The following is a 19,418-nucleotide window of genomic DNA, read 5'->3' on the forward strand; positions in this document are numbered from 1 at the left end:
ATAAGCCGAGAAGAGCCCCGACCCTTCTGCTCTCTGCAGGGCTCCTGCTGTGTCTGCTATTGTGCTGCGACACTGCTAACAGCCCCCCAAGGACAGACAGCAGGTGGCTGGAGATGGTGGCCACCAGGACTTTGGACACCATGGCCACTGGGGGCCTTGACTTTGCCAGGGTCAACTTTTTAAGACCAAAGAAGGCAAACCGCTTGGGCCAGGGCAGTAGGAGAGCAGGGGTGCCACGGGAGAGCCAGCCAGGGAGAAGGGAGCAGGGCGCAGGCCAGATGTCCCCTCGGGGCCCCTCTCCATCTTATGATTTGATATTGGGATAAAACTAAATGCAATTAATTTAACTCTAAGTGAGCTTTTTCCCTCCCATCTAAGTCTGGGCAGCCCTCCTATCAGTGAAGGGGACAAACCGTAAATCTCCCTGTGGACGTGAGCGTGGGGCACACACTATACTTGGCTGTCTCCTCTTTTTCCAGAAAGGGTTGATGGATCCTTCCCCTCACATTTATTTCAGCCATTAACGTGGCACAGTAGAATTTCAACAAGACAGAAATAGAAGGCAGAAAGGTTGGTCCTGTCAAAAGCTCTTCACATAATTATGTGTACACCGTCTGCCTGCACCCCCCGCTCCTTCCTGCCGCCTTGGAGTAATGAGGCTGCAAGAGGCTGGGAACTAAAAGGAGGCTGGGGAGGGAAGAGCCGGGCAGGCTGATGTCAGCGGTTAGTGCGGGGGCTGCCTGCAGGACGAGGCCCCTGGGATGCCTCAACCCTGCAGGCATTCTGAGGCTGGATGAAAGCCCCAGCTAGAGAGCAGATCATCCCAAGCACCTAAGAGTTTCAGCCAATGCTGGATGGCCACCCTCCAACCCTACCCCCTTCCACCCTGAGCCCTCCTTATACACAGACCCTTTCCTGAAGATTCATTGAACAGAAATATGGCCTCAACGCCCCTCGCTGCCGTGGCGTCTGGGGAAGGTGGTCGGGTCGTCTGGGACAGGATGCCAGGCTATCAGGAAATACTGGGCCTCAGCCTCGAACATCTAGGCTGCCAGGGAAAGCAGAATCACTCTTCCCTTGAAATTTTGCCTTGTTTCAGATTTCATTTTCTCTTTGAAAGACAATCTGTGGAATGCAAAAGGGCAGTCCCCAAAGTCCGCTCCATGCTGTCTCCTCTCCGACTTAATTTCCATTCTAATGCTTATGCAGCGCCCACGCGGGCAGGGCATTCGGGGTGCTTATTCGGCAGCTATTCTCCCCAGGGTCTGCCGATTTGTCTGAGCCTGCACGGCCCCGTGTCTGGTTTTGGAGCAGAACTGCAGAGCCAGTTGGTGATGGAGGAGGCTCAGGCAGGGACTCAACACCCTGGGAGTGAGCTCCCCATGGCTTCATTCCCTCTGGCCCCAGATGTGGTTGCCCTCCCGCTCTGCTGCCTGTCTCCTGGAATGCAGAGCTGTCATTCCACACTGGTGGCCAAGAGACATGGCCCTGTGCTCTGTCTACAGAACAGATTCGTTCTCGGAGACGTGCTACTCTATGCTTCTGTGTCTGGCCTCTGTTGAGAGGAATGCTGGCTGTATCTTTAAGAGGCATCTCGGGGTAGCCTTTAAAACCACTTCTGAGCTGAGCCGGACTGCCTTAGGTATGCTCCGCCACTTACCTGCTGTGGAACCTTGAGCAAGTTCTTTAACCTCTCTGTGCCTCAGTTTCATCAACTGTGAAATAGGTTGACAACAGTACTGATCTCATGGGGCCATTGTTAGCATTAAATAGGTTAATAGATATAAACTGCCTGGTGCACAATCCGCAAATTTTTTTTATTACTGCTCCCTGCTGGGGCTTGCCTAGATGCTGAGACTGGAGCTGCAGTTCCCAGTGTGCCCAACAGGGTGCGCCCTGCATCTAAGCAGCACAGCGTGTAGACAGGACAGCCAGTGCTGCTTGGTCCACCAGCTGCCCCTGCCTGGCACCACATACTGGATTCAGTTAGACCCTTCACAGTTTCCATCCTTACCCTCCTAACCCCCCAGTGGCCCCTGGGAAGTGATTGTTTGTGAGGAAGGAAGAAGGAAGGCGAGCAGGGAGCAAATCACAGGGATTCTTTCTGATTCTCGTCCTCAGAGGGGTCCAGACACTGGGCCGTGGCCACACACCTGGCAGACGGCATCACGGGCTTTCGCGACTGCACCTCGTCGACTCCCGAGTGAAGGCGTCCCGGCGCCTACGAGGACCCTTGGGGGGCTGCCCTCTTGCCAAGCCCTTTTCTGTGCCATCCCAGGCTTTGGGATGGTGAGTGGTCTGTATGATTCCACAGGCAATTCTCTGACAACGGAGAGGCTGTTTCATAATCTCCAAAGGTTGAAGACGTTCCAGGCAGGGAGATCAAAGCTGGCCTGCTTCAGAGGGCTTCAGAGAGGGACATTCCCAGACCTCTCCAGATGCAGGACGAGCTGCCACCTTCAGGCCAAGTGTGGATGACATGCCAGCATACTTGGCCACCAATTCGGTCCTTGTGGGAACTGACTCTCCCAAACCTGTGCCCACTAGTCAGGGGGCTTCTAGGGGCAAACCAGAGCCTATATCCTGACGACTGCCCCTGGGGCCTCACTCCTGGGCATGTGTGGATAAACCCTCTGTCCCCATCAAGGCACATCGCGGGCTGGGAGAACGCCAGCTGTTTGAGTTCCTCTGCATTTTCCTAACTTGCTTTGGGGCAAGTTGCCAGCTGCCAACGTTAGCAGCTGCCGCACAGTGTAGACATGTCAACTGGAAGCCTGTGGTCACTCCAGGGGTCCAGGCCACACTTGGCTGTCAGTAAACTGGATGAGGTCCAGCCACCCCCAGGCATGTGGATCTCCCAATGACTGGCCTTGGGCCACAGAGGTGGACAGACCTCTGCGTCGCAGTCTGCAACCCTACCCATCCTCCAGCCACTCATGCCCCGGACTCCCCCCTCCAAAAGCCCAGGCTCCTGATTGCGCGCGTGACGCTCTGCTCAGACTCTGGTAATATTGCCTGGAGAGTGGCTGTTTTGGGCTGAATTTCCCTGGATCAAGGGCGTGCCAGCATTGTCCCTGGAAGACAAGGTAGCCCGAGGCTGATTTGAGAAGTTGACAGAGTTTGTCTTTGATGTCGGTCACTTCCAAGCCACAAGCTCCTCAAGTCCTGGCTTTCCTGTAATCCCTGCCTGCAGTTTCGTCATGGGGCAAGGCTGCAGTCAAAGGGGAGAGCTGGGCCCCCACATCATGTCACTCTCCTGCGGGTCTGCCGTGGCGCCTGAACTGACCTTGTTGGAGGGCCATCTTTCTCAGGCCCCTTTGCAAGGGTGGCTGCCCCCAGGAGGGGGAGGCATCTCTGCCGGAGCTCAGTTTTGGGGGTCAGATCTGGGCTGCAGAACTTGGGTGCTGTGTGGCTGGGCAAAAGCTAACTGTCTCCTCAGGGTGGTCTCTGTGCCTTCTTTAACCATCACTATGTGAACTAGCGATGCTCCTGGACCCCTTTAGCAGAGGACGCTGCACACACTCAGCGTTCAGTAACCACTTGCTAAGTTATTACCCTTAAGCCCCTGTCACCCATGCTGCTTGCCCAGCAGGGCAGCGGGCTGGCTGTGAGGCTCTGCTGAAAGGCGGCTGAATTTATTTGGAGCTGGGGAGGAGGGAAGCCATTTGCCTCAGTTCAGGCTCCACTTGAAAAAGACAGCAACGAAGTCCAGAACTTCCCAGAGCAGAAGAGGTAAGTTCTCAAGAATCTTTCAGGAAGAAGGTGGAGAGGATAGGGCCAGACACCCAAACCAACATGCCTGTTTGACCGTTTTGTTTAAAGATGGCCCATCCTCAGGAAAAGTCCAGATTGTGGAAGTTTCCCTCCCACCTACCCTCTTCAGCTCTGGCCCTCCAGCCTGCCGCCCACTCACAGATCATCTCACAGCCTTGCTGTTAGCCAGGGACAACGGATTCTATAAGGCTTGGAACATGTGTCCTTCTATGTGCTGGGGGCGGGGGGCGGGGTGCGGTTGGGCAGAAAGTCATGTATTCAGGTTTCTCTGGAGGACCTAAGGGTTGGGAAGAATCGGGGTTGGGGAGTACAGAGCGTTCAGCCAACCTGCCACTGGAAGCGCCTTGGAATCCCACCACAGGCCACGTCTGCTGATGCAGAGGACAGTCACACACGAGATGTGTGTGACTAAAGGAACCAGCTGTTGCATGCAGAGTGCCTCACTCTTGGATCCTGGAAGTTCTGCCGATGGAAAGGAACTGGTCCCACCGAAGAGCCTGGTCTGCCACATGTCCATCGGGCTCTGAGGCCATGCTGCCTCCCTCAGGGCCACCTCCAGAGGGGGCAGGGAAGGTCCTTGTAAACAAGATGTGTGCGCTGGGTGGGCAGCCGCGGGGGCAAAGCCAGCTGCAGAGCTGGGCTCCTTTCTGCCCTGGGGTAGCCTCACAGGGAACCCGCAGCCCCTCCCCCAATTCGGCCTCCTGAGAACACAAATAAAGTCTTAGTAGAGGTGTGTTTGTGTGGCATCAGTGCTGCGGACATAAATAAGACGATTTCCCTGATACCTCAATGCCCCACATGCCATTTGACTTTCTAATTTACAATCACCATCAGTAATGAAAGAAGCTGCCCAGGACTCTGCTGAGGAGGTGAAAGGGCATGTCCCTCCCCAGTGGAGACCACCCAGCGCTGACAGGGGCCACTGCCCCCTTTGGCAGTCCAAGCACAATTCCCCTCCCATCAGTCATTTCTGGCCTTATCTTATCGATCCTTTAAATAGCAGGCAGTAACCATTTATTAGCAATTTTCCAGAGTCTCTGCCTCCTGGCTAGATATTTTTCCATCCAGAGAACCAAAGTAATATTTCTTCTAAACCTGGCAAGATACTAAAGATCCCATGATGCCCACAGAAGAGAAACAATTAAATGAGGACATTAATATTGTTTTCATTTTTTTTTCCTGCTTTTTTAAATTGTAAAAAAAATAATTTGGGGGGTCAAATCAAGTGAACAATTATTGGAGGGAAAAAACAAAGACTAAATGAAAGAACAAGTAATCTTTTATTTCAAAATACTCCCCTTATACAATCTGACTTTTAAAGTGAGGCCTCGGGGAGAAAGTGAGAGGGCCAAGGCTGCAGGCGCCTCTGGGTGGCAGAGGGGACCCGCAGCCTCCCCGGCAGGCTCTAAGGTCCTGCACATGTCACTCGGCATTTTGCTATCTCTGTTTTACCCAAGATAAAAACTAGGAGAAGAATCAGTCATTTCCCTATTTCATGAACCACGATTTCTTTCAGGACCAATCCTCAGTCCTGAAAATAAAGAGCTGGCAGGAGAAGGCCTGGGGGAGGGCTAACCACGTGACCACGCCCCACCCGGAACCCTACAATTAGTGAGAAATGAAAAACCCCGCCTCGTCCAAGGGGCCTAAGCAGCTCTTTTGGCTTCTTAATTATAGGTCTGAGCCAGGAGGCCCTTAGAGACTCAGCCAGGGCAGGCGCCCGGAGCTGTATAAATTCAAAGAGTTTATCCTGTTAATAGTCAAAAGGAACAGAGGCTGAGATAAGGCCAGGGATTAAGAAATCCCGAGAGCGGGAGAAACTCTGCAGGCTTTCTGACCAGTTGCAAAACTGCCTCCAATTTTGGATCCAGGAACGGCTGCTTTCCAAAGGAGGGAATCAAGTACCTGATCCAGGAAGGCCCTGCTCTGTTACCCTCTTGTCCTTTGCCTCAGGTCTACAGCTCCTGCAAAGAAATAGCCACACTGAGGGCTGCATGGCTGTTGGACCCATCTGCATCCTACTATTCCAAAGCTGATAAATAAACCAGTCACCCGGCTTTGTGGTTCTCTGGTTTAATCTGTACAATAATGGATGTTATTTTGCTCAGAGTGTAACAGAGGCCCAGAAAGGTTAAGTGACTTGTTCAAGGCCACAAGAGCTAGTAATGGTTTCAAATGCAGGTTCATCTGCTTCATTATTTTTATTATTGTTCTTGGGATTTTTGCATTATTTATTTATTGACTAGGCAGTATTTCATGTGATTCAAAATATATAAAAAGGAATGCAGTGAAAACACCCCATCTTCAACCTCATTCTTCAGTCTCCCAGCTCCCTCCTCAGACATTCTGTATCTTTTCACAGACAGCTGTATATACACAAATAATAGTCTCTTTTACTCCTTTTTGTATAAATAGGGCATACAATATACGTCATTCTGCTTTTCACTTTTTCTGCTTAGTATTTCTTGGAGATCGTTCCATTACAGTATGAAAGAGTTGCCTCATTCCTATTTATGACTTAATGGTACCTTGTTAAATCACATTTTAATCTCAATAGGCAAACACTTCACACTCCCCTGTTTTGTGCATCTATTTTTAAACTCCCATCTTCTAGCTAACTGAACTTTGTGCTTTGATCCCAGGTCTTCGGGTTCTGGAGTGAATTTCCCATACTGGGCAGTGAACTGGGTCTCCCTGGAGAATAACCCGTGATGGGGTGGTGGGCCCTGGGCTGATCTTGTGTGACTTGCTAACTGGCAACTCTCTGGCCAGCCTGTCCACAACCTACAGACCAACTTTCTGCAGTTCCAGCTACTCTGCCCACTTTCCCAATGTGATTAAGCATTTTCGGGATTAACGTGCCATCTTCAGAGCCCATGTTTTCAGAAGTTAAATGAGATTTGAGATCGTGTGCCATATGAGTTGAGGGAGAGGTTAGGAAATGCTGTAACTCTTGGTGTAACTCAGAGCCACATATTTGATGTTGTTACAGTAATAGGGATCAATATAAGAGAATTTTAAAGCTAGAGATAGCTCATCAGGTCATCTGGTCTTACCCTGGCATATTGCAAATGAAAAACAGAAAGCTCAGAGCAGTTAAGTGACTTCTTGGGAACACACAGCTTGACAGTTGTGGCAGAGGTGTCTGTGATGACTAGGAAAATGATTACATTTCCTGTCCTACTGCTAGGCATTTTGCCACCAGGCAGCTCATGTGGCTGAGGAAACAAATGCCTGACAGCCTCTGAATGTGAGCTCAAGGTGTTTGCAGTAATTTTACAAACAATTCCTGTAAGATATCATTACAGACCATCTAATGCTGGTAAGGACACTCTGCAATTTGAACAGATTCAGCTATTTGATAAAATGAATAGCACCATGGTTCTTAATGAATGCTAACATAATAGAAACATCAAGCAAAATAAACCAGTATGTGACTCTAGTGGGTGAGCCAAAACACATCTCTGACCTGACAACTATCTTCTCTGTACTAAAATTCTCATTTTGCATGTTTGTGTTCTCCACCATACTGGGAATGTCTCAAAGTCAGGGATGATGGCTTATTCCCTCAATAGCCCTAGTAACTAGCTTAACATCTGGTACATCATTTGTTCTCAACAAATATTTGTCAAGCTGAAGCTGGGAAGCATCTAAATGTAGCTCATTTTCTTCACAGAGTGCAATGTGGCATCCTTGGTAGAACATCTCATTAGATCATGTTCTTTCATTTTGGCATCCCTTTGGACGATGGTGCTCTTACACAGTTGTGTCATCTGCAGGTCATACATAACTCATGACCATGGCTGGAACACAATGGAACCCTCAGACGTGGCAGGCAATGAGGCTGAGAAGAGAGGCAGGAGAAGGCTGTGGAGGTCTTGAAAGTCATGAGAAGGAGTTTCCGTTGTAACCCACCACAATGGAGAGCAGATGTGCATTTTAGAAGGTTTATTCTACCTATCAAGGAACAGAAGAGAAAGTTCTGGAATCAATATATGTCTCATATGAAGCTCACATTTCAAATCAGTGGAGAAACTATGGATTGATCATTCACTAAATAATATTGGGCCAACTGATGGACCATTTGGATAAAAAACAATATTAGATCCTGTGGTAGGCAAGAGGGAATTTGTGCAGGGAATTAAGTTAAGGATCTTGTGATGGCAAGATTATCCTAGATTACACAGGTAGGCCCAATGTAGTCACAGTGTCCTAATAAGATTACACAGGTAGGCCCAGTGCAGTCACAGTGTCCTAATAAGATTACACAGGTAGGCCCAATATAGTCACAGTGTCCTCATAAGTGAAACAGGGAGGCAGGAGCATCAAATCAGAGAAGAAGATGCTGTGATGGAAGCAGAGGTTGGAGTGAATTGATTGCTGGCTTGGCAGATGGAAGGGGCCATGAGCCAAGGAATATGGGCAACCTCTAGAAGCTGGAAAAGCAAGTAAACAGATTCTCCGCTAAAAGCTACAGAAGAAACACAGCTGCACCAACTTTCATTTTAGCCAGTGGGTCTTAATTAAGACCCATTTTGAACTCATGACCTCCAGAACTATAAGATGATATATTCTTATTGTTTTAAGCTACTAAGTTTGTGGTTATTTTTTAAGCATCAATAGAACTCTATTACAGATCCCTAGTTCATAGTTCATAATTTAAAAAGTAAGTATTAGGTGATTAAATCCTTTAATGGGAATAACCCACCGTGGAGAGAGTTGCTGTAGAGTACATCATGGGAACACAGGCTCAGGCACAGCAGAAACTTTTAGCGAGTGACTGATTTATTACTTTACAGTACAATGGGTCCCGAAGAGCAGGAGAAGAGGTCCCGTAGTGGGAGGCCACTGCAAGGGTCAGTCAGTGGATGGCGGCTTGAACGCCCCACTTTGTGTAGGAAAGGAGAGACCCTGTGCTGTTTGGTGGTGAGTATTTGTACCCCCAGGTGGAGGGGGCCCTGCCACAGAGCGTTCCCACCCTGATAAGCAGCTGCAGCTGCTTTTTCTCAGTGTCTACAGAACACTGGAAGGCTTCAATATTGAAATAGCAGAATTGATCAATATCCATAATTGCAAAGGATATAACCTTGATGGTCCCAGAAAAAACAGACCTGGAGATAAAGTACCCTGCTACCAAAAGGAGAGACTTTTAGGGAAGAGACAGTACAACTAGACTCACATTGTTCATTCAACATGTGAAACTTGTTACCCCTAATAGGTTGTTCAAGAAAGATTATAGCATTTTTTTTAAGGAGTTAAAAGCTATTAAATGGGCCAAGTGAAAGCCTTGTCTGTGCCAAACCTTGCAGCCTCACAAAATACTTTCCCCCTACCTTGGCTTTCAAAAAGGATTCCTTGGCTGGATGGATCACGAGTCTGAAAATGAGCCTTGGATTTCCTATATTTCTGTGACTCATGAAATCTAAAATCAGTGCTGGAGGACAGAGATTGTTTGATGGCAGGAGAAAGAAAGGAAGCTGCCTCTGACCCTGGGATCGCACATTAATTTCAGCTGTGACTGCTCCTTGCCTGCCACCTCAAGGCAGAGCCCTAGAGACACTTGGAAGTTTAAGTCCAACCTCAGCTGCAGTTAGCAAGGTTCCTGTATCAGACCATTTAGGCCTGTTCTGGGGCTATTTATCTGGGATCATATACTCTCAAAGAGTCCAGCTCACTAACTGCTTGCTTTCAAAGTCATTAAGGAGCATTTGAGCTGAATCAGGTTAAAATTCCCAGCTGAATATAGCTTTTCTATTCTCTATTCTATTCACTTGAAGCCCAGGAAAGAAATCTTGCAGCAACTACTGAATTTTATCTGCTTGCATCCTCAACCCTCCACCTTAAGCTGCACCCCCTTAACCGGGCTTCCAGGCCTCAACCCAATGGGCTGTTTCCTCCGACTTCAAAGCACTGGCTTCCCTGGGATGCTCTCAGAACCATCACTGGTTCCACTTCAGGTCTCTGGGGGGGGGGGGGGGGGGGTGCTGCTGGGTCATCAGTTTCCTTATCCCAGTGATTTCTTCTGGCTGCTGTTCCCAGACATGCTCACTGCTAATCAGCAACTCTGCCTCCCTCTCTCTGAGCAAAAGGCTCCATCATCTCCTTCCTGAACAGGGTGGAGACCATCCTCAGTTTTCCTCCCATCTCCCTCAAAGAGCACCAACAACCTTCCTCTTGTCCTCACTCTCCTTTGCAAGGCTGACATGCTAAATCTTCTCCATTCTTCTAAAAACCAAAATCACTGCATCTCCATTGCTGTCTGCCTCTGTTTCCATCCCCAACATCACTGCTTAGTAACCCAGTTGACTTGTTCCTGCTCCTGCCTGTTCCTCTTCCTCTCCCTCTCCTGCACTTCACCCCTAGCCCACTGCAGGCTACTCCTGCCCACACGCATCTATTGCAATCCCTTGCCCAGGACATCCGTTGGCTCTTTCTCACCAAGGTCTCCAATCTGCCTCTTCTTCTCCATTCCCTTGACCACTTCCTTTCTTGAGGCCACCAGCTTTGTTTCTAGATGAGACAATCAGACATCCACCCTCTGTCTAGGTCTTCTTGTTCATGGGAAAACATCTTGCTTCAGTGGTTCTTGAGTCACAAGATTAAGTCTGCTCCCCCTTTCCATGAAGGGCTTCAAGGACATGGCTCTGGGGGCTTGCCGCCAGCACCTTATACCTCGTGCACAACCAGTTTTTTTGCAGCTCCCTCAAGATCTCCACACATTTGCACTTGCCACTTCCTTTGACTGGAATGCCTGACCACCCCCTCTCCCCTTTCCAGGGCTGAGACACACCCTCTGACTCATTGGAGTCAGCCAGCTCCGGAAGCTCGTTCCCGGAATTTCTATGAGCCTGAAGATGCAGCAACTTGAGCCTTTTGAGTCCAGGGAGGGCACAACAAGCCCAGGTCTGCAGTCTGCCTGGATGTCTCTCCTTTAGGCACCCCTTTGGCTAATTCTCAGCTCTCTATCTTCAAGCCTCACTCTGTCTCTAAGCCCACGCCTGCGTTCCTGGATGTTCATAGCATCGATGTTTCCTTCCAGACATTGAGCCAGGACTTTGTTTCCCTAGCCCTGTTCCCTATCAACCAGAGCCTCCAAGCTCGGCATGGTGCAGGCTGAAAGTTCTGGGTCATCGCAGATGCCTGTCCTTTCTCTCTCTCAAATTCTGTCAGTTCTCTCTCCCTAGCCTGAGCAAACAAATGGCCCTGTGTTTCGTCTTTCTACCCCACTATCTCCGATCTGATCTTGCCTCCAGCTCAGCACCCTGACCCTGGGCTCACCCCACGATGCTCACTGATGTGCTCACAGCTGATGTGCTCACAGCATTCACTGGATCCTGAGGGCCTGTCGGCTGATTGTAATACCTCCCAAATAGCAGACACTTATGCATCTTCACTATGAGCTTTGACAGGATTTTTCAGTGTCCCAGCCAAGTGATTATTTAAGTTCCTTTATAGTAAAACTTTTTTAAACTTAAAAACTATCATAAAAGGATCTTATCATTATTGCCACCAACAGCCATTGCCATGAAGAGAAAGTTACCTGAAGAACTAATTCATTTCTAGTATTTTTTCAACTTATGTACCGACTAAAATCAACTTACCCACCAACTTACCCTTTGGGAACCCTGGGCCAAATGATCGAGGCCAATCACCTCTGAGAGAGAGGACATGCCAGGCCCCTTTCCTCTGACTCCCGCCCCCACCACCATTCCCCTGGTGTTCCAGCCCACCCTCCACCTTTCCGAACCCTTCTCGCTGTCCACTGCCTCGGGGCTACTGCACATGTCCTGCCATCTGCTTGAAATCCCCCCTGCTATTCCATCAGTTTAAATTGGGTTCAGCCTTCAAGGCCAGGCTTCAGCACCACCTTCTCCATCAAGCCTTCCCCAAACCACTGTTTGAAATGCTTTCTCCCCGCCCAGGCATTTCAATACACCTCTCTTTATACTTGCAGCCTATCTTGCCTCTAATAAATTGTGAGCTCCTTAAAAATTAGTAAATGAGTTTCTATTAAGTTTTACGTCCCCCACTACCTGAAATAATTGCTGGCACTAATTAGATTCTCAATAAATGTCTATTGATTTGGATATGATTAAATTGAATTGAATCACATTGAATTGGATTGAATCAAATGATCCTTTCAAAACTGCAGGGAAAGAGGCCAAATGTGCTTTTCTACATGTTTGAACCTGTTTGCAATGTTGAAAATATTGGGTTATATCTGTGAAATAGATAAAGGAAAAGGAATAGGGAGAAGGGTAGCAAACAAGGCACTGGTCAAAAGACAAGTTGTAAAATATCGCTGGTGATATCTCTATGTATTGGTGTGTCTTTTTAAAAGATTATTATATTTGCAGATTTATAGGAGTAACAGTTTTAAAAACACTGTTTGATATATTTTGAAATTTCCACTACCTTCACTCAGTCATTAAACCAAAATTGTTATCAGTAATAACATTCGAAGCGATACCCTTCCCGAGGACATTTGCATTTCAGCAGGAATCTCTGAATTTTAAGATAAAAGGTCTTGTAGTCATATCATGGGCCTCAGCAAAGGGAAAGGGCAATTATGTGGAAGGATTTTGAGGCTTTCCTAATTCCCTGAAACTATATCAACTCATCCTCTTGAAATCTAGAGTTCTAGGATGGAGAGTCCCTCACAAGATGGAGAAGCATGCCAAATAATATTATGCCTGTCCTGGGTCATGAGTGCAGCGGTGGCTCCTTCATGCCATCTGCCCACTCCACTGCGGACCAGCCGTCACCGAATGCTCGTCATTTTCCCTTTGCAGGTGAGGTGTGAGTGCGGGGAGTGGCAGAGTGAGGGGAAAGAGGGGGTGAGAGAGACTCCCCTGTGTTTAAAACCACCCTGTTGCTTTATTTTCTAGAACTGATTTCTGAAAAATCTCTTTCTGAGGAAAATGCTAGAAGGAAATGTGTAGCTCCTTCTCTGAGTTATCCCCTCTGTTGAAATTTAATGACTCAGTCACTGCATAGGGGAAATAAAGAGATTGATTCATGGCGACGTGACCCCCTTGTCACTTGTGGTTCCTTTTTCCCTGTTCTATATTAAGACTCACAGCTACAGGCAGGGCACATTTTTGCACCCAAAGAAGGACCTAAGAGAAAACCTGTAAGTAAACTTTCAAAATAATCTTGTATCTGAAATTGCTTTTTTGAAATATCAGGTATTCGTAAATTAGAATGAACAGGTGAGGTAAGGTTACTTTAAGCCCCTCCTCCATCCCTAACCATCTACCTTTATGTAGAAACATCAGAAAGAAAGCCTTACTTTTTTCCATGTCACCTTGGGTTTCTGAGTACTTTAAGCTCAGGAAAGACCGCTGAGTGCATATTCTTTTCACGGAGCAGCTTGTGTCGACTTGTGCCATTTCCCAGCTTTGGAAGAGTTGATCTGCAGTGGCCGAGCCTCGTGGCAAGGGTGAGGTGTGAGGGCTCGCGGGGTCCTGCTGAAGCAAAGCTGCCCGCTGGGCGCCTCTCACAGGGCAGCACTGATGGGCCGAATTGCTCCCTAAATGCCGTTCTGCTCACCCGGTAGCTTTCATTAATCTTCCCTTTCTTGTGTGACGGCTGCTTTCACAGCGTCAGGCATTTGCTGGCCTTCCCAAGGCCCAAAGTTATGAGGAATTCATTCCACCTCGAACGGAGGCCCCGGCTCCTGCTTGAGCTCTTTTGGCAGGCTGAGAGAACACCATGTACAGAACCAAATTGTACTTTGCAAGAATTTATTTAGAAAAAGAAAAAGAAGAGGAGAAAAAAAAAAACGCTCCATTTTTCTTTTGTCCCACTTACAGGCGCAGGCCTTTGATACTCTGTCTCAGAAGTTACTGCAAAATGCCCATGTCAGAGCCAGCCTCAGCCACGCTGTGTCACCTTTTATTTCAGACTACTGGGCTAGCAGGCACCTTAGAACGTATCTAACCCACGGGAACTAGGGTCCCGAGGGGTAAAGGGACCTACCCACACTCACCTAGCTCATTTTGGGTAGAAGCAGGTTAAATCCCCTGCCTGCCATCTCTCCATTCTATTTCTTTTTCCTATTTCACTCAGCCTTTATCCAAATTTCCTTTAAAATAAGATTCAAATCGAGTCATAGGGACCACGAGCAAGGTGGTGAGTTCAGACCAGGTTTCCGCAGGGGATTAGCAGAGGGTTGGAGGAGCACAGAGATCTGGAGAGTCATCATTTGGGACTCTTTTTCCTCCAGCACATCTGCAGTGTCTACCTGGCCTGCACTCATAAGTCACTGGCCGCTGCTCGGGGGGGGCAGGAGCCACAGGGCTGGTCCCGCCTGAGGGGATCGCAGGATCTCAGACAAGCCAGGGGCACCCCCAGTCAGGAGGGGGAGCAAGAGGAAAGCCCCGAGGCCGTTGTCTCTAGTTATATCCCCAAAGAAGGCCACAATGATTCCTCCCTTCCTCCGTTAGCAGGGAGCCCGGGGGTTTCTGTCTGCCAGCTCTGGGGTGCCATCCGTGGTGCACATCTTCACCCCCACCCCCACCCCCACCCCCGGAAAGCTCCTGCAGTAGGCCATTCATGTGGAGGCTCTAATTGTGAAATTGTGATGTCCCCGCAACACTGGTTGTGGCTGCTGACGGAGCCTGGAGAGCTGACCCAAGCTCAAAGGACAGTGCTGGGGGCGAGCTGGTCTCCTTGACTCTCCCAAAGCAGGCTGAGCAGGGCTCCAGGTGGCACTGAGGGCTGGGAGCCCCTTGCCTGCCAAGCCAAGGCTCGCTAATGCACCCCCCCCCACCCTGGCCCCCGCCCGGGAAAACAACCCAGGCCACTGCGCCTGGCAGCCCCTGTTTGCTAGCAGGCTGGTGTCAACGCCTGGCTGCTCCTGTTTCCTATGGCAACAGCTCATCCCCGCAGGCAAGCAGGTAAGTCTGTGGTCAGACTGGACAGTGCCTCTCACGCAGGCCAGAGGCCCCTTGTCATCGTCCCAGTTCCTGGCTTTCTTCCCTCCCGCACAGTCTCACAAACACTGCTTTAAGCCCCATGAAAGAGAAGTGGGGCCCTAAGTGGCCTTTGCCAGCGGTCCCTGGCTACTGGCCAGGGGGTAGAGGGCGGGGATAGAGACAGGGAAGTGGCCGTTTTCTCGGCCTGTCGCCGCTGGATGGGCACACGGCAGGCGCTCTCTCCTGAGGACGCTGAGTCAGACAGCAAACGTTATTGATCACAGAGGCAAAATAAAGAGAAGTCGCAGGTTAGAGGGATCAGGTAAGCCTCTTAGAGCCTGCTGGAAGAAACGCTGGTGAGTGTGGGGAAGGACCCAGTCCAGCAAGCACAAAAGACGGGAGTTAGAGAGCTTGGGTAAAAATAAATATTCCCGCGGCGCAGAGAGCAATCCGTATGCATGAGACTGGGAAGTAGCTTACAGCACGCTGTTTTGTTTTGTTGGGTTTTTTTCTTTTCTGTTCCTTTTTCAGGAGATAAGGATTTACTCAATTTAACCGGAATTTATTAAACTTATATTGTTGGACATTTAGGTCCTTCCCACATTTTCTTAACAGTTTGCTTTTGTTACCAGTGTTGTCATAAACATTCTTCACATACAGAACTTTTTTTTTTTTTTTTTTTTTTTTTTTTTTTTTTTTTTAAAGACAGAGAGAAGGAAGGAAGGATAGAAGGAAGGAAGGAAGGAAGAAAGGGAAACATTTTTAAACATTTTCTTGTTTTATTGTATTCTGTTTCTCCGTTTTTGTTACATGGGCTGGGGCCGGGAATCGAACCGAGGTCCTCCGGCATAGCAGGCAAGCACTTTGCCCGCTGAGCCACCGCGGCCCACCCCAACATACAGAACTTTTTATAAATGTGTGTGGTGGTAACTCATGTGCTACATCCAATGTCCCACTTCAAGCACTTCCAAGGATACACTTGGGTGGAATAAACTGCCCCCGTTACAGCATGCTTTTAAAGTGTGCCCGGGAATCAAGAGTCCAAGATAATCCAGGGGAGCAAAGAAGAGGGAGGAGAAGGTACAAAGGGAGGCGGGACGGAGGGAAGGAGGCAGGGATGAAAGTATCACCCTAAGTCCGAGGATGCAAACTGACAACCCGTAGCCAACATCACCCAGTCAGAGTGTTTAAAAATAATTTGAGTCAACCTGTTTTAAAATCAGGAGATGTCACCTGCCAGAAAATCTAAACGTCTGGTTTCTCTCGAAAACATAAAAAAATCTGGCAACACTGGGCCTACATTCAGTCATAAAGAAAATCTTCTCGGGCTGGGTCACTGCTAGCCTGCAACCTAAAGCAGAGCGTGGGCTCTCCAGCCCCCCAGAGACCCTGTCACCCCACACCACCCCTAAGGAGCATCTGTACCTCCGTTTTTCTTTTTTGTATACTATATGGTGGGAATCACATTTTCTTCTCTTTCTGTGTGAGTATCCCGTTATTGCAGCACCATTTGTTGATTTTGGGTCGGGGGAGTGCATGGACCGGAAATCGGGCCCAGGTCCCCCGCCGCACCTCCTTTCTCCCTTCACTCCTCATGGTGTCTGTCTGGCCCCTTTGGACGTTTGAAATGCCGTCTGCTGCCCTCACTGTCCTGATTCCCCAGCACAGGTAAAGCACCCAATCATGACCTCAGCTCATCAGACAGGACGGAGGTGCCCAACAATGAACACACTTCGGCTCCCCCTGAGAGAGATCACCTCACTGGAAGGGAGAGCTCTGCGGTCTGGGCCTCACACCAGGGGTGAGCAGGTGAGGACCTAACACTGGCTGAAACAGTCTCTAAGTGAGACATGGGTGCTCACGGGTGGTGCACACAGCTGAGCAAAAGGGCTCTCCAGGAAAAGGCGGTCTGCAGCTGGCGCTGGAGCGTTCTCTTTACAGTAGTCGAGGGCCTGGAGGACCCCGGAGTCCACTGCTAACACAAGAAGGGCTTCCAAGAGCGTCACTGAAGCCATACTCCAGCATGCATGTATGACGGGTATCCTGGGGATACATTTCAACCAAATTTAGATCTGCCTTGAAGATCAGGTTAAAGTAGGGCTGAGAAGCTGCCTGGTTTTTACCCCCTCCTGACGCTCATCTAAAATAATATGGATGTAATAGTTCAGGTTTGCTGTGCAGATTAGAAATAATTGTGGTCAGGCACCAAGGAACAACTCGATAACTAGCATCGAGGATTATTTTGCTAAGTCTCAGAATGAGGCTATAGTTCATCCACTTCTTCAGTTCCGTACTTCGTGGTTTCTGAAGGTGCATTGTGCATGTGGGAAATTTGAACTCTACTTCTAGGAAACTTCGTAGGATTTTTAAATGGAGTTCAGGAAAAGTCGGAGGTGAGCTGTTGATGTGATGGACAATGTGTCCGAATGTTGGAGAACTGAGGCCTCGCGCCTTAGCTTTGCCTCCAGCTACCAGGATGACCCAGATGAGTCCAATTAGCCTCAGAACTTGAGTTTCTTCATCCGTATGAATCAGCTGGGTAGACATGAACGGTCTGGAGCTACCCTGTCCAATACACATATGCCAGGCACATGTGGCCATTTAAATTTCAATTAAATCAAAGCATCAGTTCCTACTTCAAGTGTTCGATAGCCACATGAGGTGAGTGACTGCCATGTCGGGCAGTGCAGATGCAGAGTGTTTCCATCAGTGCGGAAGGTTCTGGAACAGCTGAATTCCAGAGCTTGCTGCCTGCTCCCTGGCCCTCAGATCAGCAGCAACTGTACAACATGGGTACTTGCTAAAAATGCAGAATCTCAGGCTCTATCCTAGACCTCCAGACCCAAACTCTGTATTCTAACAAGATTCCCTTAGTGATTGCATACTAAAATTTAAGAAGCTCTTATCTATTCAATTCCTTCCAGCTTGTAAAAATAAAGTTTTTCAATCATCTGATAAAGTCTTTTGGAAAGAAACGAGCAGCCAACCTATCAAATCCTGATTTGCCTATAAGGAAAGAATTGGGGATATCTGAAGGAAGAACAGAATGGCTGCACCTCCCCAATAGAGCACATGGAAAGAAATCAGCAGACGTCTAAAGGAGAAGTGTATAGAATGGTGCTGGGAAGTGATACAATCCAGCTCCTCTCTCTAAGCCTCCCACCCACTTAGGGCATTCAATCTTCACCTAAAGGTCTTCAGAGAAGGAAAGTTCTCAGAACTCTGAGAAAGCCAAGAAATAAGAAGAAGCAGGTTGCATTTAATAAGCACCTCATTTCCAGGGAGACTTACGCTGTTTTTGTTCAAGTTCCCCCCATTAAACTTCACCAGAAAGGAGCTCAGGCAGGAAAAGTGAGGAACAGAGACTAGGGGGGGATCAAGGCCCCACTCCACACTGACGGCTCGGCCAGCCTTGAGCTCCAGCCCCTGGGCTTGTGGTCCAAAGCTCTGCTCTGTGGATTGAGCCATAAAACAGAAGAGAAAGCATTCAGTTCCCTCTCTGCAGAAATTTTTGGAGCCTTTTGTGACATGCTGTTTTCAGCACAAAAACAAAGAGGGTAATATTAGAGATGTTGCTTGTTAAGAAAACATGTGCCTATTACAGGCAAAATTGCAGTCATATATCTTATTTAATTGATATTAGATTTTATTGCAGAATGTTAAAATTTTAATGTGTGCATAAATCTGTTTCATACTTTCAGAGAAATGTCTGTGTTAAGAACACACTGTACAAGGATGAAGGCAAGAGGAGGAAAAATAGATTCAGAATATACATTATTAATTTTTCAGCAAACAAGCAAAATGGTGCCTCATAAAAGAAATTATAAAAAAATAAAACAGCTGAGATTTCTGATTTGTTTTAGAGAAAAATCTGCTGATTTGAGACATGCGCTCATAGGATCAACTGATGCAGGAAATAAAAAGAGCAGATAGTGAAAATGAGTCTTGTCATAGTCACTGGCGAAGGTGTGATATGCTGCCAGCTGAGACAGTGGGCCGAGAGGCCCGCCACACAACCCAGGGTCTGGTATCAGGGAAGAGTGCAGGAGTCCCAGGGGCCTCGTCCCAATCTGACCTGGCCACCGATTCTCTGTGATGATCCCTGACAAGTTTCCTTAAGTACTCTGAGCCTCAGCTTTACTGAGTAAAATGCAAAAGGCATCTTTTTCCAAGGCTTCAAGAGAGATGCTTTATGAAAAGTGATTAGAATATAATAGGCAATTAATACCTAATAGCCTATCGATTAGTCAAGCAGCATTTCCGGGTGAAGTCCAAAGCAATGGCAAAGAAAGCAGCGAATGAGGACGGGCCTGGGAGTAGAGGCAGGACCTCCTGACGTCCTCCCCACTGCCCACCTGCACACGGTTGAGTCTTTGGCTCCGGCTGACCATGCGATGAAGCAGGTGTGGCTCTGGGGTTGGCAGTGCTGGGGAAGGCCCAGGAGCACAGGACTTAGCAGTGATGGTTGTCTCTATCTTCCGTGGGGTCAGAGCAAGGTGGAGAAGGGGTTGTATATGTAGGCGCTGTTGACCTTCAAGCTGACCACCATCTCTGAAAGGGAGCGAGCGCGCAGGAGTAGAGAATGAAGCATGCCTACTTGCTGGTCCTCAAACATCAATGAGGCTGAATGGACCGTTCTAATGGTCTTTCCTCCCGATAGCGAGAAAAACAGCCTCTTATGCGGGATCTTGAATCTCTGCTCAGGCCAGTCCCGCATGGTCACAA

The 19,418-nt window shown here is 48.5% G+C and overlaps 1 long non-coding RNA gene across 1 annotated transcript; it reads left to right on the forward strand.

Moving 5' to 3' along the window:
- The first annotated feature begins 12,882 nt into the window (after positions 1–12,882).
- On the forward strand, positions 12,883–18,653 carry LOC143686425 (uncharacterized). Its single transcript, XR_013177132.1, has 3 exons — positions 12,883–12,907; positions 16,357–16,502; positions 18,395–18,653. It is a non-coding gene; the product is annotated as an uncharacterized LOC143686425 (long non-coding RNA).
- The last annotated feature ends 765 nt before the right edge of the window (positions 18,654–19,418 follow it).

The sequence above is a fragment of the Tamandua tetradactyla genome, chromosome 6 (genome assembly GCF_023851605.1).
Source record: "Tamandua tetradactyla isolate mTamTet1 chromosome 6, mTamTet1.pri, whole genome shotgun sequence".
Taxonomy (NCBI): Eukaryota; Metazoa; Chordata; class Mammalia; order Pilosa; family Myrmecophagidae; genus Tamandua; species Tamandua tetradactyla.